General features: G+C 35.8%; 1 protein-coding gene across 1 annotated transcript in view; it reads right to left on the reverse strand.

Annotated features, from left to right (window-relative positions):
• Positions 1 to 27,478, reverse strand: part of CLDN16 (claudin 16) — a 75,930-nt gene that overhangs the window by 28,855 nt on the left and 19,597 nt on the right. Inside the window, exon 4 of the mRNA XM_081071577.1 lies at positions 25 to 684. The gene's annotated coding sequence lies outside the window, so the exon portion shown is untranslated. The remainder of the gene's footprint in view (positions 1 to 24; positions 685 to 27,478) is intronic.

Genomic DNA, 27,478 nt, shown 5'->3' on the forward strand with positions numbered 1-27,478 from the left:
TTTTGGGTTTCTCCGGATAGATACCTAGGAGTGGAATTACTGGATCATAGGGTAGTTCCATTTTGAGATTTTTGAGATACCTCCGTACTGTTTTCCATAGTGGCTGCACCAATCTGCAATCCCATCAACAGTGCACAAGCGTTCCCTTTTCTCCACATCCTCACCAGCACTTGTTGTTTGTTGATTTATTGATGATAGCCATTTTGACTGGAGTGAGGTGGTAGCTCATTGTGGTTTTTATTTGCATTTCTGATAGGAAGAGGGTATTTTAAGTCTAAATGAAGGAGACAATAAATTTCACCATGGGTTTTAAATAGGATTGCCATATAGAAAAGGAATGATCTTTCTAGGAGGCTTCAGAAAATATTATAAAAGCACAAGAAAGCAGATTTATACTCAATTAAAGAACTTGCCAACAATCAGAAATGACAGAAAGAGAAACGGTCTGATCTGGTGGGTGTCTTGACATTGGACATGTTCAAATAGAGGAAGAATTTGGAGAATTCTTGGGAGAGCATGGGGCTCTGGAAAATCTATCCTCTTACTTTAAATCTTACCTTACATAGCATTTGAGTCTTACTTACGCCAAACTTCAGAGATGACTTGCTGACTTATTCATCAAAAATCATACCTCCAATTCAGCAGCAGTGCATATATCATTCCTCATTCTGTAATTTATTTCACCTAGAAAAACAAGATGTTCTTCATGGTACAGTACAATTAAGCCATCAAGAGTGCTGTGGGTGAACCATGATGGAATAAACCTAGTATCAAAGGTTACCATTTTAGGCCCTTTGAGTTAACAGATAACCCATGAGGCCATCTTGAGGAAAGGTAAAGGGGGGTGAATGTGCATCACCTTATTGAGGAATAAGTTTGTGAACAAGCATCCCACAAACAACTCGGGAGCAGGGTTCCTGTTATTTATTGTTTGTTTGTTTATTTATTTATTTATTTATTTATTTTTGCTTGTGATTTAAATGGTCAACAGTGCTAAGTACAGTGATAACTGCATTAATTGTAGAATCTCACAGGCTGGGATTTGTTTAAGGTATTAGGCCCCATGGAAATAGGGATTGTGTGGCTATCTTATCCAATGCTGGGTTTCCATAAATATACTTTGAGTGAATGAATGAATGAATTCTATGTGCCAATCAGTTGCTCAGCCCTAGAAATTCATCAAAGAATAAAATATACTAGTGGGGGAAGGATATCCAAGATATTTATGTTCTTAATAGATATTTGCTCTCTCTCTGTCAGATATATAAATTTACTACGAGCAGTCTAAAGAGGTCCTTCTAAGGTGACCCAGTAATAGGATAGTTTATTTGAAATATATTTTACATTCAAGAAGCAGGGCATTTTAATAGAAAATACTGGGCTGGAATTTTATAGATTTGGCTTCAGTCCCAGATACACTTCAGATTTTTTTTATTACGTATTATATGATAATAATCCAGTAATGATAATGGCCCAGTAAATTTGATCACTGTAGATAGCATCCAATAGAAACTACAAAAGCCAATGTAGATGAGTCAGGGAAATAGAAGTCCTTCTGAGGAAAGTGAGGCCTCCTCAAACCTGGCAAATGTTCAGGGACAGGGTTTGACTCCACTGATTACCTATCCAAAATCCTGACTCCTGAAGATCCTAAAGCAGAACTGCGATGTAAGATCCTCACCTGAATAGGATGGTATCAGGGCCTGGCACCCATGATATTTGGATTATCATCCCGGTGCCAGGAAAGCTCTCTGCTGAAACTATGAAGCCAGTCACTTCACTCGTTTGAATTTATCAGTGAGATAGTTTCAACCAGTCTGCCCTCAGCTAGGCAATGGAATTGAGTAACATCACTCATGAAAGATACTGTACTTTGTATCTTATTTTATACGTATGAGGAAATGCTGTGCAGTTCGACCTGCCTTCAGAAAGACTGCTCCTCCCAATCCTGCCTCTTCTCTCTCTTGTCGCCCAAGCATACCTGCTGAGATCCTCTTCCATCTTTAGGGAACTTTACACATTTATCTTCTTATGAATGCAGTGTGAGGGCCCCACTTGTATGTAAGCTCTCCTTTGACTTATTATTAACTCTTTTCTTGTAATAATAACAATAGTAAATATTTAGGGTCTTATTAAATATTTATTGTTATTAACACTTTTCAGGGCTTATTACATGCCACGAACTGAGCTAATTGCTTTTTTTAATTAAATTTTACTGGGGTGACAATTGTTAGTAAAATTGTATAGGTTTCAGGTGTATAATTCTGTAGTACATCATCTATAAATCCCATTGTGTGTTCATCACCCAGAGTCAGTTCTGCTTCCATCACCATATATTTGATCCCCTTTACCCTCATCTACCACCCCCCTCCCCAAAACGGAAACAACCAAAATGTCCTTCGATAGATAAATGGATAAAGAAGTTGTGGTATATATACACAATGGAATACTATTCGGTAGTTAGAAAAGATGAAATAGGACCATTTGTGACAACATGGTTGGATCTTGAGATTATAATGCTAAGCAAAATAAGACAGACGGTAAAAGCAGAGAATTATGATTTCACTGATACGTGGTATATAAACCAAAAACAACAAAAGAACAAGACAAACAAATGAGAAACAAAAACTCATAGACACAGACAATAGTTTAGTGGTTACCAGAGGCTAATTGCTTTTCAAATATTACCTCTTTTCATTCTCCCAACAATCATAAGAAGTAATTACTATTATAAACACACATTTTATGGATGATTAGGGTGATATTTTAACTTATGCCAGATTTCACAACTAGTAAAAATGCAATCAAGGTACCAGGCCTGATTGAGTCCAGAGAAGAGATGTGAGACCACACCTTTTCCTGCTAGATTACCCTGGCTGACACTGGAAGGCTGCCTTGGAGATAATCTTGCTCAGCTATCTCATTTTACAGATGAAGAAACTAAGGCTCCGGGAAAGTAGCACTGTGGAAGAGATAGATATGATCGAAACCACCTCCATGTTCTGTGTTCCACGTGGCCTGTAAGAGTCGTACAGGCATGGAAGGCAGCTTCTCATCCTCTCATCATCCACAGCATTGCACACATGCAATATTTGTAGTAAGTGCTTACAAATTAAATGTTATTGGATTTTATTTTGTGATCAGGGATCACTGATGAGAACACACAGAGATAATAAAGGGTCTGACTATTAATGACACAAACTAGTACCTATAATTTACTTGTATATCTAAGGAGACTTTAAACAGAGGATCAAAACATTGTTTTTTGTTTGTTTGTTTTGTTTTGTTTTATTTTGTTTTGTTTTTAACCAAGTGACCACTAAGCTAAGTTGCACTAAGTTCCACTAAGTTAAACTAAATTCCACTAAACTAAACTGATGTACAGAGATCCAACTAACAAAAATAGATAAAGTCTAAAATGGAGTCTAAGAGAAAAAACTCTTATGATAAGAAAGGCTAATTACGTGACCCCTACATTTTAGTGAAATGTTTCAACCACAAAATGTAAACATCAGTAAGAACAAATTCTTTGAGGATCCAATGCATTAACAGCGACTCCTTGGTACCTCCTTTACCACATTGCTCTCCATTAGAGATGCCCATATCTATCAGGATGAAATACAATGTACTTAGCATAGCACGCAAGACCTTCCCTGGCCTGACCCTTTCTGGGTATCTACACTCACCTGTTATGACTTCTAACATGCCTGCAGTCCCTTTGAACCAACAATACTCTCTGGCATCTGGAAAAAACTCTTCCCTCCGCCTGGAAGATCCCTGGTCTTCCCCTCTCCTCACCTCTTAACTAACTCCTCTGCCTCCTTTGAAACTTAGGCATCAATACTTCATAGCTGATTGATTCCAAAACCTATTTCATCATCAGAATCATCTAGGGAGTTGTTATGAAAACACAGATAGTCACAAAGATGGTGATTTCCGGGCAATATAATTTAATTAAAGATCTTCAGGAGATTCCGAGAAATCACTGCTTTAGATAAACCTTCTGAGCCTACCTTCCCCAGTTACCTCAGTTATCAAATTGTAATTGTGTCTGTCCTCCCTCCTGGGTTGGAGACTTCTTATTGGCAGAGACACGCACCTTCCATTTCTCTAAGACCAGCCAGCATTAGATCAGTGATGAGGGTTGGATGAATAAATAAACAAATGAAATTGGCAGATTATAAGCTTCTTTGCTCAAATTGTTTCCTCTGCCTACAATATGAGTATGTATATTTACTCCTTTACTTTCTGATAACCTTCAGATCCTCTGGGTTATAGTTACCTCTCCTTGCTATGAATTATTATGACATATATTTTTGTTCATTTTTCTCTTGTAACACTTTATAGCCTGACTTATATTTATGTATTTGTACAGCTCTCCCACTGAGTTCTGAGGTCCTGAAGTCAGAGGCTGTCTTTTTCAATTTTGTGATTCTTTCAGCTATCATCAAATTAACTCCTCCAGACTTTTTAAATTAAACCTAAATTTTGTATTTCTTCAACTTTCTAATCTTTTATATCACTGAGGTTCCCAGAATAAAATCCTTAGGACTTCACAATATAAACATTCCACAGAAACATATCCAATAATCTTGAGTTAATCGCATATGTAAAGGCTTTTGATTTAGCAAAAATTTCTCCAACAGGAAGATAAATGAAGTTTCAGGACATTGGAGTAGGATATGTTCCATATAAGGGGACAAGATTCTTAATACTAAATAAATCTGTAATTGATGTTTTCAGCAAAATTTATTCTGAAGGCAGTGACGTGGATTAGTTTGCAAATTGTATCTCAACCATCTAACTGTAATGTTCCTTCAGTTCCCAGTTATGCCCATAGGACCTATCAGTAAGAGCAGCACATGAGGATGATTGTGCTGCTTGGCAAAACAAAGGTGGTGGTTACTGGAATTATTGTTCAAGATGTGAAGATCTGAAATCAAGATACTGGGACAACAGAGATATCAATTTAGAGTTAGGTAATTAATCAGGGATATATATGTGTGTGTATATGTGTGTGTGTGTGTGTGTGTGTGTGTGTGTGTGTGTGATTAAAAACACAAAAAGCATAAAATAAAACAAAACAAAACAAAAAACAGCTAGGTCAAACAGACAAATAGACAAGGATTAGAGAAAGAAGGTGACCAGAGGAAGTTGAAAACTGAGTTGTAAAAGCTAAATCTTCTAAAACTGAAAAACCTATAGAGCACTCATTTTGGATGCAGCCATAAATACCTTGTTGGGTAGACGGAAGACTCTTGAGGGGAATAAACTGGAATCAACATTAAATGTTGAATAAATAGATAAATGATGAATGGGTAAATGCATGAAAGACTGTCTGGTTCAATTTATTAGGTTGGTGCAAAAGTAATTTTGGTTTTTGCAATTATTTTTAACCTTTAAACCACAATTACTTTTGCACCAACCTAAGAAGTCTATAATTTCAAGTAGTATCACATTCCATTTTTTAAATCCTCTGCTATCCTCTTTGGGCAGAAAGGTCTAAATGTCTCAACTCTAACAGGGTTCAAGCATAAAATGAACTGGTTTCTTCCTTCATGAGTCATGTTTCCTCTTACTTTCATCATGTGGGTCTCCTTTCACGTGAGTTCCTACAATGACCAATGGCTATCTCTGGTGTAACCCAACTCAGATCTATGATAAGGTTTCACTCATAACCCTGACATTCCAAGGAGCCCAGGGATTGAAGCAAAATTAAATGCCAAGTCTGCAAAACAAAGTAAAGCAGCCTAAATCTCTTTGGTCAGTTAACATTTGCAAAAATGCTGTCAGTAAGTTATTAAGCAAACACTATTTATTTGACTTTCAGAAATTATATGTGAAAGGAAAAGATAGTGCTGCTTATCATTTATCCTAAAGTGCATCTCACTAACTGGAATTTAAATAACTCTTCTGAATAAATAAAAATGGCATGGATTAGGTGTAGGAAGGAGAGAAATAGAAAGATAGTATTTCACAATTATACACCGGTATCTTTAAAAGTTTTATAAGCACATGCTCCTTTTCATAAAAAAATATACAAGTATATTTAAATATTACAAGTATATGTAAATATTTTTTAAACTTCTTGTAGGAATTGTAAACTTCACTCTGTTTTTTAACAACAACATGAAATATTCTTTTCTGTTTAACAACTGGTGTTGTCATCTTTTTAAAATAAATGAGCATCAACTAAAAAATTGTCTTATAAATAATGTGCCTGGACATAGCTAGGTAAGTTGGTGTCTGGTTGTGGGAGAAAACTCATGAATAGTACCTGCTGAAGTCCACCTGTTACATGTATTAGGGTAAACCACAAGAGGATGGCTTTCCAAGGAGATGGTTATAAGCAAGTCCAGTCCTGCAGAGTAGTAAGGAATGGAGTGTTTCAGGGTGTTAGAAAGGGCAGGAGGAGAGGGAAGTAAACAGTTTGCCACTCCTTTAGATGGCATTCTTCATATGCTGTGAACTTTTTCTGAGCTTAAAGCAATTCATGGAACTTGCTGGTAACTTAGACTTTGGGTTCTGTACACAATAAGGACCTCTGAGACCAGTGTAGGAAAAATAAAAAAGCTATTTTCAGTATTGGAAGGACAAAAAGAACCCCCTTTGTTGCCTCCAGTGGTTGATAGCCTGATCTCTCACAGGTAGATCAGCCTAGATTATTGGTACCTAGAATTCTTACTGGCTTCTTTGAGCTCTCTAGAACATCTCTACTTCTGAGTTCTATGATTACATGAGTTATCACCTAACAAGCTCAAATTCTGCTGCCTAAATCCATGTTCTTGCTTTCATCACCCTTAAAGGAATACAAACATCTGAGACAGACTCAGAAGTTTCTTCTTACAAAAATAGGAAAGAAAAGCGGGGGAGTCATGAGTTTCCTAATGAGTAAAGTGAGGGTTTTTTTTTAATTGCAGGGGAAATGTGTCTCAGATTCCTTATCAAACTATCAAAGCAATACTGTGTCTGTCTTATAGTTTTTAAAGTATGGACGCATTCTGGACCATCCTATATTTTCTTTGTCACTGACTGGTTCTTCAGAACCAGTCATATATTTTCTATGTCAGAGACTGGTTCTGAAAAATGTATTCATGAAGAGAAATGTTGCCTGAGCCCTGCATTAGATATTGAATAACCAAAGATGACTAACAGTTTATTCTCTAGGAGCTCACAATCTATTCTGAGCACGATAACATTATTTAGGGCTATGCAAATTAGTAAAATACCATGTGTTACAACTATATTTCAGGCATATCCACTCTTCTCACTTAAGAAATTCAGAAAATGAGAGTCCTTCTCAGAATTTTTATGTTAAAAAACATAATTAAGTCAAAATTTCTCTACTTAAGCTGTCAAGCAGATTAGGAATCAGGGAACATTTCTGATTCATAAAGGAGTCACTCTTAAAAATATGACATGTTTTTAGCCTGTATGCACCATGAAATCATTTATAAAATGTTTCTATTGTCATAGGTGTGAGGTAAGAATTTGCTAGCAAGGAGGTTCAGTGACCTCCTGGAGATGGAGGTAGAGTGTGGATGAAGAACAAGAAGTGAATGAATCGATACACTGAGGCTCTGGAAGACCCAATTTTCAGCCCCAACTCAGGTGTACATTCATTATTTTAGGGAAAATATTTCTCTGCTTTGAGTCTCATTTTCAAAGCACTGGGAGGAAGGGAAAGGAGTTCTCGACTTCTTGAAAGTCTTATTTTATTTTATTTATTTATTTTTTTTAAAGTCTTATTTTAAACTGGATTTCCTAAAGGCTGCATGCATCAAGCAAAGGATAATGAAAGACAGTGAGAGAACTGGGTTGGTTATGTCAAGAATTGAAAAGCAGAACACACAATTTATTTTGCACCCCCTGAATCAAGGCTTTGTCCTAGCCTGAGGTTACATCAGTGAATAAAGCAGACAAAATTGCCTACTGTCATTGAATTCACTTTCCATCGGAAGATGGAAACCATCAAGTAATTCAAGGAACAAGGCAAGAACATCATTTCAAGAGCAGGTATCAGTGGCCCACTGAGAACATCAGAGAGTCTGAGTCAATTCTCTCTGCCTATGACTTATAAAGTTGATTGATAATAACTTGATATGGTGGTAACCAAGATACATGACACTAAAATGATTCACTACAATTAGTTTGCAAAATATTAAGTTAAATTAACCCATTTAAATTAACTAGTATGTTCATAAGTAGATAGTTTTAGATACAGCATAAATTGAGGAAATTTCATATTAATAGTCCTCCAGTCTTTTTTCTAGACAAAGGAGGAACGTTCAAATTAAAAAACAAAAACAAAAACAAAACAAAAAACTGAAGAAGGAAGACGTACGACTGACTCTCCATGTGTTTAAAACAAAAATACATCTTTCAATCTAATCTTAAAGGCTCACAAAATAGCAGAGTTAGAATACCTCTAAGAAATTTCTGAAAGAAAAAAAGACCCTCCCAAGGCTACGTAAGTGCAGTGACAGTCCTAGAGTAGGAACCCAGGTTTCCTGCAGGCCAATTTAGTGTGCTGCCCACCAATACCACTTTGTCACGCCCTTCATAAAGAATAACATCAGGTCTTTAGGGTAAAAGAAAATGTTCTCTGTATGCCTCACATTTTCTCAAGATATAAAATTTGCCTTGAAACTTTGTGCTAATTCTGACTCAGTTCACAGAATCCTCACAGGTTTCATCTACCCACACCTACTTTTATTTGAGCAAGGGAAAATAACATTAAGTTCTTCCCTGTAACAAACAAGTCTCAACAAAGCCAAAGCTGGTTTAGTCATTTTTTTCAGCCATTCTTTCGTAAGATTTTGTTTATCATAATGAGCCTGAGTCACTGTTTTCCCTAAAGATAGACAGGAAGAAATACATGATAGAATGATTATTCTAACATAGAACTCAATAAAAAATTAACATATTTATATTTGTCAACATGGAAAGATGTTCACAATAAATTTTAAAGCAATAAATATCTGCTTAAAAATAGTAACAGCTCATTTTTTGTAAAGCACATAGCTTTTGTTACAAAAAGGGTAAGGATAATTTACACAAAACTTTAAACAGTCAAGAGTTCCCTCTGATGGATATATTTTATATTATTTTAATCAAGATAGTCATTTACTTATCTAGATTTTCTAATGTTTCTATCATGAATATGCATTGTATCATAAAAGTGGTAGAATGATCAAATTATGCCAAATTTTCAGTGCATGTTCCTTTATGAAACTTAAATCGCAAGTTAAAGAGCACTGTTATGCAGCTAACATACATTTATCGAGCAACTACTACAAATGAGACCTATACACAAGTTTATTTGAACCCCCTAATAGCTTTATGAGTGAGTTAGTTAAAAAATATGCTGGAACTGGGACCCTGATTGTAATCATCAGAGCAAAACGAAAAGATGTGGTCAGGTAAAGTGACCTGACTTCAGGACTGGCCTCACAAAGGCAGTTAGTTACTATCTGGAGGTAGGGTCCAGATTAGACAATGGCATACAAATACAGCAGCAGAATTTGCTACTCAGTAGAGACAGCCTAAATGAGGTGAACAGCAGGGTCCCGTTGCAGGGAATTCATCTATCAAAAAGCACGACTCAAGACAGTATAATCCAGAGAAAGGGAAAAGAGAGTAATCAGATTGTCAAGATCCCTGACCAGGTGTTTGAGATCTAGGGAATCAGGATGTTTTTACAAGCTACTCTTTGTTCTCTAATAATATGGTATAAGCTAAGATGCTTGTTAAGATTTAAAGGCATGATTTCTGCCTATGTGTAACACTGAGATATTTCTTGGTACAAAGTGACAGAAAACCCAACTCAAACTAGTTTAAACAACAAAAGGATTTGGTTGGCTTGCAAAGTGAAAAAAAATATAGAGGAAAAATGGAATATCAAGCATTTTTTTTTTTTATCAGGGTTCAGGCTCTGTCGCCACAATTCTTTATGTTTCACCCTGTTTAGAATGGCAGCTTTGTCCTCCAGCTGGCTTTCCTCATTGTGATAGAATGGCTCCAATATTCACATATAAACATTTCACCATCTAGGAGATAGGAGACTGTCCATGTACTGGAATGACTACCAAAAGTCCTTTAAGTCACTTTGAATGGACCAACTTGAGTCAAATGTCCACTTCTGTAGGAATAGAAGGAATGTGCTAAGAGAAATGAAAGGCACTGATTGACTCAGTTTAAATTATTGCATTAGGTATCTATGGCTGTATGACAAATTATCTAAAATTCAGCATCTTAAAATAACAAATTTTTCCATAGGTCAGGCTTAGTTGGGTGGTTGTGATTCATTCAGGATCTCTTCTGAGGTCAAACTGCTGGCCTTATCTGAAGGTACCACTTGGGGAGGGTCTGCTTCTGCTCCACTGTTGGTGGCAGTCCTAGTTCTTCACTAGTTTATTGGCTAATCACTGCAGAGCTTTGTTATATGGACCTCTTCACTGGCTGCCTGAGTGTCCTCATGGCATGGCAGCTGACTTCCCACAAAGTGAGCAGTCAGAGAGAGACAAAGAGAGAGTGTGATCCCAAGAAGAAAGCCACACCCTATAACCCAATCTCAGTAGTACCATAACAGCAATTCTGCCAAATGCTGTCAGCCACAAAGACCAACAGCAGTAAAACGTGGAAGGAGTGTGAATGCTAGGAGAAAGAGACTACTGGGGGCTGTTTTAGAAGCTGGCTACCACAGCCACATACAACAACTCTGCAGCAAGGAGCAGTGTCAGCTTCCTTAATACCACACAGGAACCCAACATAAATTGGATCACAGTGGAACACTAATCTAATTTTAGTGTTCCCATGGAACGCTAAAAATCTCGTGAATATAAGACATTCCACAATAAAGTAGGCACTATGGCCAGAAAAAACTCAGGCAACAAAACAAAACTAACAGATTTATTTTTAGATAAGAAATCCTTTTCAAAACAGAGCATTTTGCAGGCTCTGTTTTCTGTGGAAAATTCTTTGGCAAATAATTCACTGGACATTTGGAAAAATTTTCCACCTTGATCCTCTTGTAATTCTAACATACAGAGGATGCCAAAAAAATGTATACACATTTTAAAAAAGGAAAAAAAAAACTATTAAAATTATAATAATATATACCGATAACAAAAGATACATACAAGTCACCTTTGACTTCTGCAATGACAAGAGGCGCTCAAAGTGGTTACCATCAGCGTCCAGACACTTCTGAGTATGGCGAACTACTACTTGAGCAACGTTGACCAAAGTGTCCAATTGTATACATTTTTTGGCACCCCGGTTATTATATACTCCTTGCTTAGTCCACAAGCATATATTGAATGTCCCCACTGGATAAATTCATACTAGAGTAGTAGTTCTGAGTCTCTAGCTCACAGGCCAAATTTCACTATTCGATAGGTTTCCTCTGGTGTATGAGTAAATTGCTGAAGGAAGATAATTTACGCCAATAATTTCAAGTCTTAAGCATCATCAATTTTTCCAACAGGTCACAGGATAGAAAGATTGTTTCCTGGAAGTACTAATGACATATATTATCTTGTTTTCTATCACACTACAGTTTCACTTTTATATCCATCAAATACAAACCCTTGTAGCTATCAGGACAGAAAGTATTATCCTATCATAAAGTAAAGAAGTAAAAGACATTTTCTTTCAGGATGACAAATGAATCTCCTAGAGATCCCGAGAAGAAAATTATCTAATATGAACCCCAGGAATGTATCTGTTGAGATGGACTCAGGCTCCCTATGGTTAACTGACCTAAATTCAAAATCAGAGTCTAGCAGCAGGTCACCGAAAGGGACCTCTTACATACTCTGCTAGGAAGAAGCAAAAGCTGAACTCTCATCTCCGTTCACGTACTACGCCCTGCTTGCTGACACGGTCTGAATCAATGGCCAATGGCAGCAGGGAAATTCCTGTTCCCTTTTTGCCACGATATCACCCAACCAACTGACTGTGACCTGCTCCAGCCAATCAGGACTGTACAAAATGTACCTTATTTGCATTCATATCAACCAATCCAAACTGTACAATTTGGAAACCTCATTTACATGACATCAAGTTATATGAGAACTATGGGTAGAAAGTTTTCTATAAAAAACAAAAACAAAACAAAACAAACAAACAAACAAAACAGCCTTTCTTTGTTTCAGCAGAGAGCACTTTTGGTTTCTGACTGAGGCTGTCTCCTCAGTGTGCAAAAGATTGTTCTGACTAAAGTCTCCTTTTCTTCTCCAGTGCCTTTTGTTGGATTTTGTTTACACTCCCTACTTAAAAGGAAGCAAGATATGAAAGCTAGTCTTCTTCACAAAAGATAAAAAGGATTTTTAAATAACCCGTCCTTTAAAATTTTGTGTTCAAAGGATAATATTGAGTATTTATATTGATCTTATTCCTTGAACACTCCTGCATCCTGCCCTAGAGCAATTATAAGGCGTTTGCTATCCTCAGATATTCTTATTTTTGGAGGACTCAGCTCCCATCACATCAAATATAATGGAAGCTGTGATACATTGCCCAAACCCCCTTAAAACATAAGGTACTCACTCTCCCAAGCTTTCTGGGAGTGTTGGATGCCAGTGAATCACAGTTGAGACACTCTTCCAGTCATTGCTCTAAGTTATACGGAGCTTCTCACCCAAGTATACACTCCTTCTTAAGAAGCAGTCCAAATGGCAGGATGTGTAGGAACAAATTCATGGCTCCCTTCCCCAATCAGGGACAACTCTGAAGGGTCAAAATCAAGAGCTCCCTATGGAATTGGCCAAATTCTTGTTGCAACTACATCGTAGTTCATCTTCTCCCTCTGTCTAATCTTGTCCCTCCACCCTCGTACAGATGTGTTCCAACGAGCAGTTAGTAAATCTGCTTCCAAGCCTCCATCTCTTTTAGAGAGTTTTGCAGACCCGTTTCCTTGAACTAGATTGCTGACTTTCTGCTCTCATTCTTTGGGCATATATACTTGGTTTGCAAGGTTTCTTTGTTTCTTGTCTACTCTACCTTAAATATTGCAGTCATCAGTTTCTTTTTTGCTCTAGAATTTGGAGGTCAAGGGCCAGCCACACCTCAATCAGAGCTCATCCAATCCCAACACAGGCCAGCCCAGCCCAGTTCAGAATCCCAGCTTTTGTCAGAGTATCATGGGCTTGGCCAGCAGGAACATTCAAATACTTTACAGTGTCAAAACATGAGCATGTAGTGTTCTCTTGGTTTCTGGACCCAATTCCAATGTGTGTGTGGAAGCTTTCCCACACCAATAAGTAATTCTAGGACAGGGTATCCAAGAATTCAACTCAATTCAACTCAATTCTGACACAATCTACATGGAGATAGAACCAGGTTCCACAGATAAAGGGCTCAGTCTCACAAGACCACACTACACTTCAGACACCAATTGAAATTCCAAGGATTTTATCCAGGAACTATCTATGAAGACCAAATATATATATATATATATATATATATATATATATATATATATATATATATATATATATGGAATATTGGAATATATATTGGAAATATAGTTTGGTTATCTGAATGACCAAATATATACATTTCTTATAAATCACAATATCGTAAGTTTCTTTCCTATTAAGCTCCGTAGCTCTGTCTTAAGTCAGAGGTCACAGCTACACCAAAATTTCAGAAATTTCTGGACATGCCTTTATCTGTAATTTGTCTGCATGTTTATGCTGTTTTTTCTTTCTGAAATACCCTAACCATTTTCTCGGTTTTGGGAACACTAACTCATCCTCTAAGACCTGTCTCAAGTCTCATACACATTGAGAAATGTTTCCCAAGCAGAGTTAGTCTGCCTTCTTTTCCTCAATGCCCTCATGCTACTTTGAACCAGCACAGATCACATAAAATTATAAGTAGTATTTGCCTGCTCCAGCCATTGACCTGTGAGGAACAAGATTTTATCATTATATCCACTTTGCCCTTAGTACTAATATTGATGTTTGAAAAGATTTTCACTAAGTTGACTGAACTTATATTTGTTCCAAGTGAGAACAAGAAACCTATCAAAATAAGAATGGAGAGATCAACTGTTTATAAACAACTTTACATTGCGATAAAGTTGAACTGGAGTCATTCATTTAATTCAACTAGAATTTTTTGAGAACTTACATAGAGTTAGAGCTCAAGAGTATGTGGAAGGAACTTATGGTTAATAATGAACAGAGAGAGAGTCAAATTTAGAAGTCTTTAATGCAGGGTGTGTAAAGTCTGACCTTAATTTATATGTTAGGGTTGTTTATTTAGGAGTAAAATTAATGATAATCTTTATTCAGCAAAATTTTTGCAGAGATAAGGCAAATTATAATACAAACAAAATTGAAAGAACTGCGTAAAGAACTTCAATGACCAAATTCTATAATTTTACTTTTCTGTATAAAAGTACTCAATTTTATACAGAAAATTGATGTCTTGATTACAACTCATCCTGTGCTATAAGAAAAGTTCCAAGACTGTTATTCAACAATGATTTATTAATTACTTGGAGTAAATATATTCATCTAAACAACAGAATATTAGAATGCTAACCTAGAATGAGACAAACTGCAATTTTACAAATTGTATTCTTTAAAAATACTAATTATAAATTAGATTTCATTAATGTCCTGGATCATAAATATTTTTCAAAGGAAGGGCCACAAGTTCTCTTATTTAGGCAATTTTTTTCTACTAAATGGAACTGTAAATTTCAATAACTATTAAAGTCCTTCCAAGAAAGACAATTGGAAGAAAGGAACATGATCTGTAGCAGAGTTGGATTTAATTAAAAGACTATGTCTATTTATTTTCAATTTAGGCCATTTTAGGTTAGACTACCATCTGTTTTCTAATACAATCTTGGCTTGTCGAAGTCTTGAGCAATAGACTTATGTTTGAGTTTTCCGTGAAAAATTCACTACAGAGACTAATTCACTACAGAGACAACATCCCAGGAATAAGCAGCTCGCTTTCATCTCAAAACCCCACACAATTCGCAATTATCTGACAAGTGCTGCTGTCCTTGGAAATGTTCTCACTTTCCAGCCCACCTTTCATGTATAGAACAGAATTTATAGTTTCTGTATCTGACTGATCCATTTGTTTGTACTCAGGAGGGATTTGCCAGATTTTTATTCTACTTTACATATTCAGTTGTACGTGGCATTTCTACTCTGAAAGTTGTTGAATTGGAGAAATGAGTGATTAACAGTTAGATCTTCTTACATTGTAAGAGAAAACATGCTTCATAATCATACTTTATTTTCATTTATCTTTATAGCACCTCTCACTGGCCCTTATAATATAGAATCCACAGAGCATACTCTGGACTTATGATACAGGAATTTCAGGCAAGAAGAAAACAATTTTCTCCATATTATAAAGACAATTATAATCAGTCTCATTTGTGGAAGAAATGAGAAGAGGACAGAACTTAAGGAACAGAGCTCAACATCTCACATTCATACTACTTTATCATACTTCCTATTCTTCAATTTGTAGAAGTCTCATGTTTAGAATCTCAATCAACAACTATGGACTGAACATTTACTACTTACACTCCTCTGAACATTTACTACTTACAGTCATACTCCCTATGACCTGGAGAGGATGCAAACATAAAAGTAAAATAAACAATCCCTATACTCAAGGAATTTCAAAATTGTGGTGGGAAGATAAGCTAATGCTAATATGAATTAAAATGTAATAAGGGCCATGCCACGAGTATACAGAGCTGTGGGATCATGGGCAAGAAGACATAAGTGACAGGGAGGCTCAAAGATGGATGTTTGAACTGGATTTTAACGAAAGGGAAGGATTTATAAATGGCAAGAAAGAGTGAGACCTGCAATCTGAGCAGATGGAAAAGCATGAGTAAAGCACCATAGTGGAAAAATGAAAATTGCAGTCCACATACGGAGAGGGCAGGGTGTGGGGTAACAAAAAGGTGAGTTCAGATCATGTTTGTAAAGGACTTTCAGTGTCATGCTAAGAGATTGGACTTTATAGTCTTTGGGAAATCAAAGGCCCTTAAAGATCATGTTTGGAGTTTAGAAAGATCTCACTAGAAGAGAGTATAAAGTGTGGAATGAGGAAAATAAGTAGAATGAGGAAAGAATAATAAAAGAAGTCAAAGAAAACACTTAGAGCTTATTGTTTTAGTCCAGGCAAAGATAAAGACTACTTGCATAGTACTGGAAATTCTAGCCAAAGAAATTAGGGGGAAATGAGAGAGAGAGAGAGAGAGAGGGAGGGAGGGAGGGAGGGAGGGAGGGAGGGAGGGAGGGAGAGAGAGAGAGAGAGAGAGAGAGAGAGAGAGAGAGAGAGAGAGAGAGAGAGAAAGAGAGAGAGAAAGAAAGAAAGAAAGAAAGAAAGAAAGAAAGAAAGAAAGAAAGAAAGAAAGAAAGAAAGAAAGAAAGAAAGGCAACCAAACTGGAAAGGAAGAAGTAAAATTATCTGTTTGCAGATGATATGATCTAATTATTACACACACACACACACACACACACAGACACACACACTCACAAACTCTTAGAACTAATAAATGATCAAAGCAAAGTAGCAGGGCACAAAGTCAACACACAAAAATCAGTTGCTTTTCTATATGATATTAATGAACACTCTGAAAAGTAATTACAAAAACAATTCCATTTACATCAAAATGAATAAGACACTTAGAAATTAATTTAATCAAGGAGGTAAAAGACTTGTACCATGAAAACTACAAAACATTGCTAAAAGAAATTAAAGAACACATAAATAAATGGAAACACATTTCCTGCTCATGTATTGGAAGATTTAATATTGTTAAAATGTGAATACTACCCAAGGCAAGCTACAGATTCATTGCAATCCCTATCAAAATCCCAATGACATTTGTTTGCAAATATAGAAAAACCCACCTGAGAATTCATCTGGAATCTCAAGGGACCCTAAACAGCAAAATCAATCTTACAAAAGAAGAACAAAACTGGAGGACTCACTTCCAATTTCAAAACTTACTATAAAGCTACAGTAATTAAACAGTGTGGTATTGGCATAAAGGCAGACACTTAAGTCAATAGAAGAAAACAGAGCCCAGAAATAAATCTTCATTTACGTGTACAGTCAAATGGTTTTTGACAATAGTGCCAAGACCATTCAATGGGGAAAAGGCAGCCTTTTCAACAAGTAGTGCTGAGAAAACTGGATATTCACATTCAAAAGAATCAAGTTGAATCCTTACCTAACACCATATATAAAAATTAACTCAAATTAGATCAAAGTTCTAAATTTAAGAATGAAAACAATAAAACTCTTAGAAGAAAACAAGACAAAAGCTTCACGACATTGGTTTTGGCAATGACTTCTTGGATATGAAATGAAAGGCATAGAGAAGAAAAACATAGAAAAGATGGGCCTCATGAATATTTAAAAATGTGTGCATCAAAAATAATATCAAAAGGCAACCCACAAAATGGGAAAAAATATTTGCAAGTCACATAGCTGTTAAGGGATTAACATCCAGAATATATCTATAACTCCTAAACTTAGCAGCAACAAACAAGACCAACAACCTAATTCAAAAATGGGCAAAGGACTTACATAGGCAGTACTCACAAAAAAAATGTACAAATGGTCAATAAGCCTATGAAAAGATGCTCAATGTCACTAATCATTAGGGAAATGCACATCAAAACTACAATGAGATACAACCTTACACCCATTAGGATGGCTACAATCAAAAAAACACAAAGCAAGGATTGGCAAGGATGTAGAGAAACTGAAACCCTACTACATTGCTAGTGGAAATGTAAAATGATACAGCCACTATGAAAAACAGTATGACATTAAAAAAGGAATTACCATGTGATCTAGCAATTCCACTTCTGAGTACTTACCCAAAAGAACTGAAAGCAGGGTCTCAAAGAGTATTTGTATACCCATGTTCATAGCATTGTTATATACAATAATTAAAACATGGAAACAATCCAAGTGTCCATCAAAGGATGAATGGACAAGCAAAATGAAGTACATGCATACAAGGAATATTATTCAGCCTTAAAAAGGAAGGAAATTCTAACATATGCTACAACATGGGTGAACCTTGAGAACATTATGCTAAATGAGACAAGACAGTCACAAAAAGACAAGTACTATCTGTGTGAAAAATAGGAAAAATACATGAGTACATATATTTATATTTATACATATGTATTATATTATATATATATATTCATATATTTGTATATCTATATCTATCTATATCTATATCTATCTATCTACCCCCAGTTCCTGACACAGAGCTTCTAAAACCCTTATAATTTCCTACGTCTTAAGAACACTAGAAGCATCTTTTGTTCTAATGTTTGTCTTTGACCCCATTCCCGGCTCAGGGTTCCTAAACCCCTTGTAAATTCTTAAGTGATAGGAGCATAAAGAGCATCTTTTGTTCTAATGAGACAATGCTGGGTGGGCTCCTGGAAAAGGGTTGGTTAACAGAAAAACCAAGCTATGATTAGGATCTTGGAATTTTCTGCCCCTTCCCCCTTCTCCAGAGAGTGTAGAGAGGCTGGAAATGGAGTTAAAAATTGATCATGCCTATGTGACAAAGCCTTCCATAAAATCACAATAGTGTGGGGTTCAGGGATGTCCCAGGTGGGTGATCACGTCCACACCAGGAGGGTGAGGAACCCCAACTCTAGAGATAGAAACTCCTTTGCTTGGGACACTCCTAGACCTTACCCTCAAGTATCTCTTCATCTGGATGTTAATCTATATTCTTTATCATATCCTCTACTAGACGTAAACATAGGTGTTCTCTGAGCTGTTCTAACAATTTAATGGAACCCAAGGATGGGGTTATCAGAACCTCTGATCTACAGCCAGTTGGTCAGAAGCACCTGGGCTTGCGACTGGAATCTGAAGCGTGTGTGTTGTTGTTGTTGTTGTTGTTGTTGTTGTTGTTGGTTTTGGGTGATGGGGCAGTCTTGTAAGGCTGAGTCTTTAACCTGTGGGATCTGACACTATCTCCAGGTAGACAGTGTCACAATTGAGTTAATTAGTAGGACATCCAGATTGTATCACAGAGAATTTCTTGATGGATGCATGGGGGAAAGCCCCACACACATTGTAATTGGGTCTTAGAATCTTTACACGTATGATTCCACTTCTATGAGGTACTTAGAATAATCAAAATCATACACAGAGAGAGTAGAATGGTGGCTGCCAAGGGCTGGAGGGGAAGGGATAATGAAAAGTTATTGTTTAATGGGTACAGAGTTATACGATGAAAAGAGTTATGAAGGTGGGTGATGATATTTACACATATCATGAATGTATTTAGAACCACTGCACTGTACATTTAAAAATGGTTAAGATGGCAAATTGCACTACACTATGTTTTTTAAAAAAGATAAAGAACACTTGAACCAAAGTGTTGGCTATAAGGATAAAAAGGAGGCAATGAATGTAATAAATTTTTTCAGAGACAAAATTTAAAGTTGTCAGTTAGAGAAGAGTGTGACTTAATAATTAAGTAGAATAAAAGGTGATCTTGGTTCAAATCCAACTGTGGTCCAAATACATAGTATTGGAGAAGTTTCATGTCTTAGAAACAAGTCTCCAGAATTCTGCCAAAATTGGTATTAGAACATACTCCACAGGAGAATAGTCACACCATATCAATACCCTCTATAAAAATGGAGGCAACTTCTTTGTAAATTTTAAAAAAATTGAAGACTGTGATTAAATTAAATCCTTTTAAAGTGGATATATTGGAAAGGACTTCACATGTATTAGATAATAATCAGTAGGCATTTTCATAATATGAAACATTAATTTTTATCTTTTCAGAATGTAAAATGCAAGACTGTGTATAATTTAGCCAACAGAGAATCATATACCAACTATACTAATATTCTTGTATATTAATTTGTGCAGGATAAATTCTCAATCTGAATGCAATAGTGTATAACATGCTTAGTAATTTAATGATAAAATATTTTCAACCAAAATTATGAATGTTATTTGCAATCATTAAAATTCAAAATTGTATAAGTGAGTCATGGTTGTGATGACTATCCTTTATTTTATAGCATTGAATATTTCAGCTAGACTATGGTGTAAGAGAAACATAACTATTTTCTTCAAAATAGAGAGCTATCTCAATACCAATTATTTAAAATAATATCCCTACTGCTTTTAAATGTCATCTTATTACAAAGTAAATGATTTTATTTGAGTATGAATAATATTGTAGTTGAAGTGAGACTGAGAATAAACATGGCTTTGGTTTACCACAGATCTGTAATTAACTATAGTGTTATTTGTGCCCGGCACTTCAAAAAATTTCCAACAGGCTCATCAGTCTGCAAATCTACAGATTAGTCCAGACATGATGAATCTATTCTATGTGTATACAAACATTTTGTTTCAAAAAAGAATCACTTAAATTTGAAAATTATTGTAGCTTTAAGATCATATTATACTTAATGATAGCAGTATTTTATTAGCAATTAAAGCAGAATAATCTGAAAAAAAGATACATTCAAGTTTGTTTGTTAATCTCATAAAATTCAGTTATACAAATAATCTAAAAAATCAATTATTAATATATTGTTGGCACCTGTGTGATATAAGAACCTGTAAAGAAAAAAGATTTCACAGGCTCAGCCCACTAAGATAACAGTCTACTATTTTTCGCAAAAATCATATTGCTTTTCCCCCTGATTTCTTTTAGGCTCAGATCAATTTTTAATGTGATCTTTATGTGAAAGATCCTAAAAGGTAAAAAATGAGGACTGCAGATGTCCCTCAAATATTTTTTTTTAAAAAAACCCCAAATTAGAAATCTATCTATGCACCTAGATATTGCTCCATTTTTTTGTGTGTTTACATGTATAAGCTACAGCAATTAGTTACACCACAATTTCCCTTTTCTATGGGTGATCTGCTGGAACTGACTATGTGCAGGCCACCAGGATATGAGTGACTATGAATACTCCATTAAAACGTCCTATGCTGGTTCTCACAGGGTGTGAGAAAATTTTTCTTTTAAAATAATTATAACAACATAAGTGTGTATTATTAGAATTACTAGAGGATAATTCGTAAAACCCATCAATTACACATTTTTCTAATAATCTGAGATCTGATGTTTTCTTTTAAATTCTTAGTATTTTTTTAATGGGAAGAGGACATGAATAGACATTTCCCCAAAGAGGACATAAAAGTCAATAGACATATGAAAATATGCTCATCATCATTAATCAGCAGAGAAATGCAAATTAAAACCACAATGAGATATCACCTCACTCCTAAGAGAATGGCTATCATCAGTAAGTCAACAAACAACAAGCGTTGGCGAGGATGTGGAGAAAAGGGAACCCTCGTGCATTGTTTGTGGGATTGTAAATTGGTGCAACCACTATGGAAAAGAGTATGAAGGTTCCTCAAAAAGTTAAAAATAAGACTGCCATATTTCCCAACAATGCCACTTCTGAATATTTATCCAAAGAAATCCAAAACACTAATTTGAAAACATATATGCACCCCTATGTTCATTGCAGCATTATTTACAATAGCTAAGATATGGAAGCAACCTAAGTGCCCATCAATGGACGATTGGATAAAGAAGAGGTGGTACATATGTAGAAAGGAATGTTAGTCATAAAAAAAGATGAAGTCTTGCCATCTGCAACAACATCGATGGACATACAAGGCGTTATGCTGAGTAGAGTAAGTCAGACAGAGACAGACAAATACCATATGATTTCACTTATATGTGGAATCTAAAAAACAAAATAAATGAACAAACAAAAGAGAAACAAACTCGTGGATACAAAGAAAAAAAAGATGGTTGCCAGATGGGTGGGAGATTTGGTGGGCAGAGTGGAGAAGGTGAAGAGATTAAGAAGTACAAATTGGCAGTTACAAAATAGTCACGGGGAAGTAATGTACAGTATAGGGAATATAGTCAATAATATTATAATAACTACGTGTGCTGTTAGATTGATACTAGACGTATCGGGGTGATCACTTCATAAGTTATATAAATGTCTAATCACTATGTTGTACACCTGGAACTAATATAATATTATATGTTAACTGTTACAGAAAAAAAATAAACAAATACATGTTTTTAAGTTGTCCAAGAGAAAGGTGGCCTCTCTACAAAATTATTTCTCACATATTTTATTATTAGAAAGATTTCAAAACACAATATAGAAACAGAAGCACATAGCCCTTATTTTCCTAAATCAAAAGTTTAAAGAGAAAGGATTAAGACTTAGGGATTTTTCCACAAGTCAGTAATTGTTTAAGTGTTTGGCTAAAGTGGGGTAAGGAAAAATCACAGAAATCAATACGTTGGTAGAAATGAAAATATAAAAACAGCAAAGACAAATGTGTCAACAAGTCCAAAGCAAATGAGTCTAAGTCTAGCCATGGCAATCCCTATTTATCATAGACATTTAATTACCTCTGATAGTGTGTAATGATGGTGTGAGAGAGGCCAGATTACTAGGAGGGGTTGTTGTGTATAAGAGTAAGTCTACACAAGGGATTTCTCAAAATAACTTAGTAATGTTTTGTATATGTTTTAGACTCTAGTTTATTTTCTTCAGGTAGATATAATAGTGTTTCCCTCCCCGCCCCCCACAAAAAGAGAAAGATCTTTAGAACAATGTTTACTTATTGAACAACTACTGTGAACACCTTCTGTGAGCCAGTCCACTTGTTACGTACTGTAAGTGTGTTCAGCAGAACTTTGTAAAGTGTATAGAAACCCAATTACCCCAAGCAAAAGAGAAGATTTTCTGAACTCACATGAGTTAGGGATATCAGAAGTGGGTAGGAATAGATCTAGTCTCAGGGACATTCTTATCCAGGATATTAAAACATTTAAGATTTCCCATCTCTTCTCTCTGCTTCTCGTTATCTACTGTCTTTATTCTGTAATGACAGAAATGCCACAAGGTCTGACCCACATTGTCAAGCAGTCCTATGAGTACGTTCTCCACATTTTCACTAAGAGGATGGAATTCTTCCCTATTAGCATCATTTTTCGATAATAGAAGGGGCTCTTATTGGCCCAATTTTGGTCACATGCCATTCCCAACTGCATGTGGCCCAGGAATCAGAGTACAATGATTGGGTCATCTGTCTTGCCATCATGGGAACAAGAAGATTGTGATGGTCAACCCAAAACACATAGAGAAGAAATAGTTTCCCAAAGAAAAGGGTGTGTTATTATCAGAACAGAAGATGCCCTACCACAATGAGGAAATGAAGCTTTGATAAAATGGAGTTCTTGGCCTGAATATTAAAGTAGTCACCATAATTAGAAAAACCTTTAAACTAGTGTTTATTTAATCTTGATACAACTTTTTCAAGGTTTATTTTTCGGTGTTTATAAGTAGTCTGTAAGTAGCATAACAACTTAGTGACCCATGGATATAATAAATAAATAATTAAATATTCATATTTCTGAGGTACATGCCTCCACGGCTTTTTGTTTTTATTTTTTTATTGTTAGGAGTTTGAAGGCCATACATATAAAAAAAAATAGAAAACTATTCGAGACAGCGTCATGGGATTGTAATGATATAATTTATATGTTAGAAAAAATAACTTTGGTAATGATATAGAAAGTAGGGTTTGAAGAGAAGAGACCAAAAGCAGGAAGATCAGTTAAGAGGTTCTTGGAGTAGATTACTCACACTAGGTCACTCAGACTGCATTATGGATGAAGGTAGCACAATCTTATAGTTAATATAGTTAATATATACATTGCCAAGAATGTGGCAGTATCTAGAATTCTGTATTAATCCTCATAATAATTCTTTGGGATAGATCCTATGTTGATTCCATTTTACAACATCATTTAGTGAACAAATAATATTGTGCATTTATGATGGGTATAGTCCTTTATTAGGGATTGAGGAGGAACTTAAAATTAAGTTTAGGCCAATGCCCTTTCCAAGGTCACATAATTTCTTTATGTAGAGCTAGTACCACATTCAGGTCTGACACCTATTTCTGAAGGACAGAATGAAGGGCAGAAGAAAGAGGAGAGCAAAACATGAAATAACTCAGCACTATCATAATTGTTTAAAACCAGTGACCTACTTGTTATCTGGAGGCAATTGATAGGAGAAAAACAGCAGAACCCTGATAAACTTTAAGGGGGTCCTAAACTATTTTGAAAGCAACAGTAACATTTCACGGTCCTTAGGATATCCTGGAATTGTAGTTTTGGCTTCTACTAATAAGATACTGAGAAAAAGAAAGCCATCACATTCAAATATAATAGTTTTCCATGCAACATATCTCAACCATAGCTAAACTGATTTCTAATTACATGATTAGAAGTTAACCTGTTAGCTCTATCTGGGATAAGTAATTCAAACAGTACATTGTTACACAAAGTAGAATTTACTGTTGGATTAAACATGCCAGAACAGTGTCATGAATATTCCTAAAATTGGAAATGGCATGGAATGTTCATTGTCTTTATCCTTCTATTTTCATTCTTCTGCTATAGATCTATCTGTGGGTCAGATCTACATAAAGATGGTTCCAATCCTGTATTCTAGTTCTGAAATATTCCAATATAATTAAGTACAACATATTTATTGAGAATGTATGCACTAGGCACAATCGCTAGAAAAGTAAAACTAAATTCGCTTGGTAATCCTTCCTTATTTAAAAAAAATAAATAAATAACTGTTTGACATCAGAAACAATACTGAACTCCCTTCCTCTTTTCTTAAGTTTTATAAAGTTATTGTCCTTTTATTTTTTTAAACAAACCCACTCTCTCAGGTGCCCTTCAGTTTCGTTTTCAGACAAATAATGTTGAGGAAAGATGATCCAAATTGTAATCACTGTCAAATTAAGACCATTAATTACTGGTACGCCCTCAACCTAAGCAAAATATAGAATGTATGTAATTACTGGGATAATTCAAGCCAGGAAAAAACATCTGGCTGCACTTGCTAGACCTCTCCCTGACGTTCTGATTTATATTTGGGAGATGATAGCCCAGTTTAACCTGAATGCACTTGAATTTTTCCATAAAGAGAACTTACTCCCCACGTCTCCCTAACACCAAGGCCAGGTTACTTCATCTGGGATCAAATATCACTTTTCACTTTAGATGACTAATAAATAAAGTAACCTTAGGTCTTTGTGATTTTTTTTTCTTGACTACTTATATTTCCATTAATTGTGTATATAGTATGTTTTTGACTATTACACTTTCCATTTATTTTTACACCTATTTCTCCCTAGCAACAGTCCTCAGCCCAAGATTGCTAAAGTAGTGCATGTTATTGACCAAAAAAGAAAAAAATCTTAAGAATAATAACAACACTAATGAAAGTTTCCATTAATTAATTCCACCATTATAAATTCCAGTCTGTACAATTTTGCTTTAAATTCATTGGTTCATTTAAACCTTAATACAATTCTATGGAATAAGTTCTATTTTACAGAAAAGGAAACTGAGACTCAGAGAGGCTAGTGTGTTTAGTCTGGGTCCTCAAGAAGCAGCTTCCAAGATGGTATTGAATGTGCAAAACTTTTATTAGAGGGAATATTTGTGTGGAATACAATACGGAGGGGCCTGGAGGAAGAGGGGAGAGAAACCAGACACGATACAGGTCTGACCCAGGATAACAGAAGGAGAAAGAGGAGGTTGGGTGAAAGCATCTTAGATTTCCTGCAGTCTAAGAAAATTTCAGCAAAATTGTTGGAAGTCCACGAACCAAAGTCACTGACAAAAGAGAATGGGTCAGACTAGTATCTCTGCCACTCAGCCATTGGTAAGAGAAACCCATGGAAGTCATGGCTACAACCCAGACACAGTAATGGATTTCAAAGCCAGCAAGGGAAGCAGTAAATCAATTATGCGACTTGTGGTCCTGGGAGGTGCATTCTCATGGCTGCCACAGCTAGTGAAGTGGTAAAGCCGAAATTCAACCTGCATATCCTTACCTCAAGATGCTATCCCCTTTACTGCTAAGCTTATTATATTTTTCATAAGCTTTGCTTGCATGTTCTCTTCATTTTGGTAATACTCTTTTCCACATTTAAAAATCAGAATGAGTAATTTTAGTTGCTTTTAAAAATAAGCTTTGACTACCCCAAAACTCAGTGGTTTTAAAAGACAAACCTTCAGTTTCCTAAATTCTATGCTCCTGAGTTGACACAGCTGATTTAGGGTAATTTAAGCTGGACTCACACTTATACACCTGCAGCTTAGTAATATTCCTTAACTTCACAGTGCCTTGGTTTGCTCACCTTTCAAATTGGGTTAACCTTTTAAGGTTATTGTAGTAGGTGAAATAGTGTCCCCTGAAAATTCATGTCTATCCAGAACCTCAGAATATGATCACTTGGAAATAGGGTCTTTGCAGATGTAGTCAAGTTAAGATGAGGTCATACTGGATTTGGGTGACCCCTAATCCAATGACTGGTATCCTTATAAGAAGAGGGCAATTTGGACATAGAGACACAGACAGAGGAGAGAAGAAGTGAGGCAAGGAGAGAAGGCCATGTAAAGACAAAGACAGAGATTTGGAGCGATGAATCTACAAGACATAGGAACCAAGGATTGACAGCAACTACGAAAAGAAACAAGAAGCAAGGACGAATTCTCCCCTCGAGACTTCAAGAGAGAGCCTGACCTTGAAGACACCTTGATTATAGACTTCTAGCCTCCAGAACTGTGCAAGAATAGATTTCTGTCATTCTAAAGCCACTCGCTTTGTGGCAATTTGTTGCAGCAGCCCTTGGAAAATAATACAGTTTTTTTGTGAGGATTTACATAAGTTGAGCAACTTATGTAAAAACTTATAGCTGTGGCTATAGTAAGTATGAAATGAAAGTTATTATTCTATTTTTATTATCATTATAAATCCAGATTGAAATTCTTAAAATGTAAATATGATCAGGGCACATTCCTACATAAAACTTTTCAGAGACATTTTTTCCCCGACATGTTAGAGTCGAAAACCTTGAGGTAGCTCAGAATGTCGTGAATCTGACCACACATACATCTCTATATATAATACTTCTTCCTCCTCCATATTAGAATCTCCAGACATTCTAATATGCTATTTCCTCTGTCTTGAGCATTCTTCTTTCTTTTTTCCCAGGACACTTTCTCAGTCTTTAGGTTTCTACGTAAATTCCTTTAAGGGCGGCTTTCCTGATTAGAAGAAATCCCTCTGTCTATATCCTTTAGTGCCCTCTACTTCTGTCTTCTGCTGTGCTCAGTACATTTGTGAATGTTCATTTGTATGCCTGGTTATACTGCAAACCCTGAAAGGACTGGCTACAGTTGTCCTGTTCTCTGTGCTTAGCCAGTACCTGGCATATAGTCAGCACTAGCTCAGTACATATCTATTACATAAATAAATGAATGAGATTATTATAGGCAATGTAATAAATACAATAATAAATATATAATTATGACTTCATAGGAAAA

The sequence above is a fragment of the Rhinolophus hipposideros genome, assembly GCF_964194185.1.
Source record: "Rhinolophus hipposideros genome assembly, chromosome: 2".
NCBI classification, from domain to species: Eukaryota; Metazoa; Chordata; class Mammalia; order Chiroptera; family Rhinolophidae; genus Rhinolophus; species Rhinolophus hipposideros.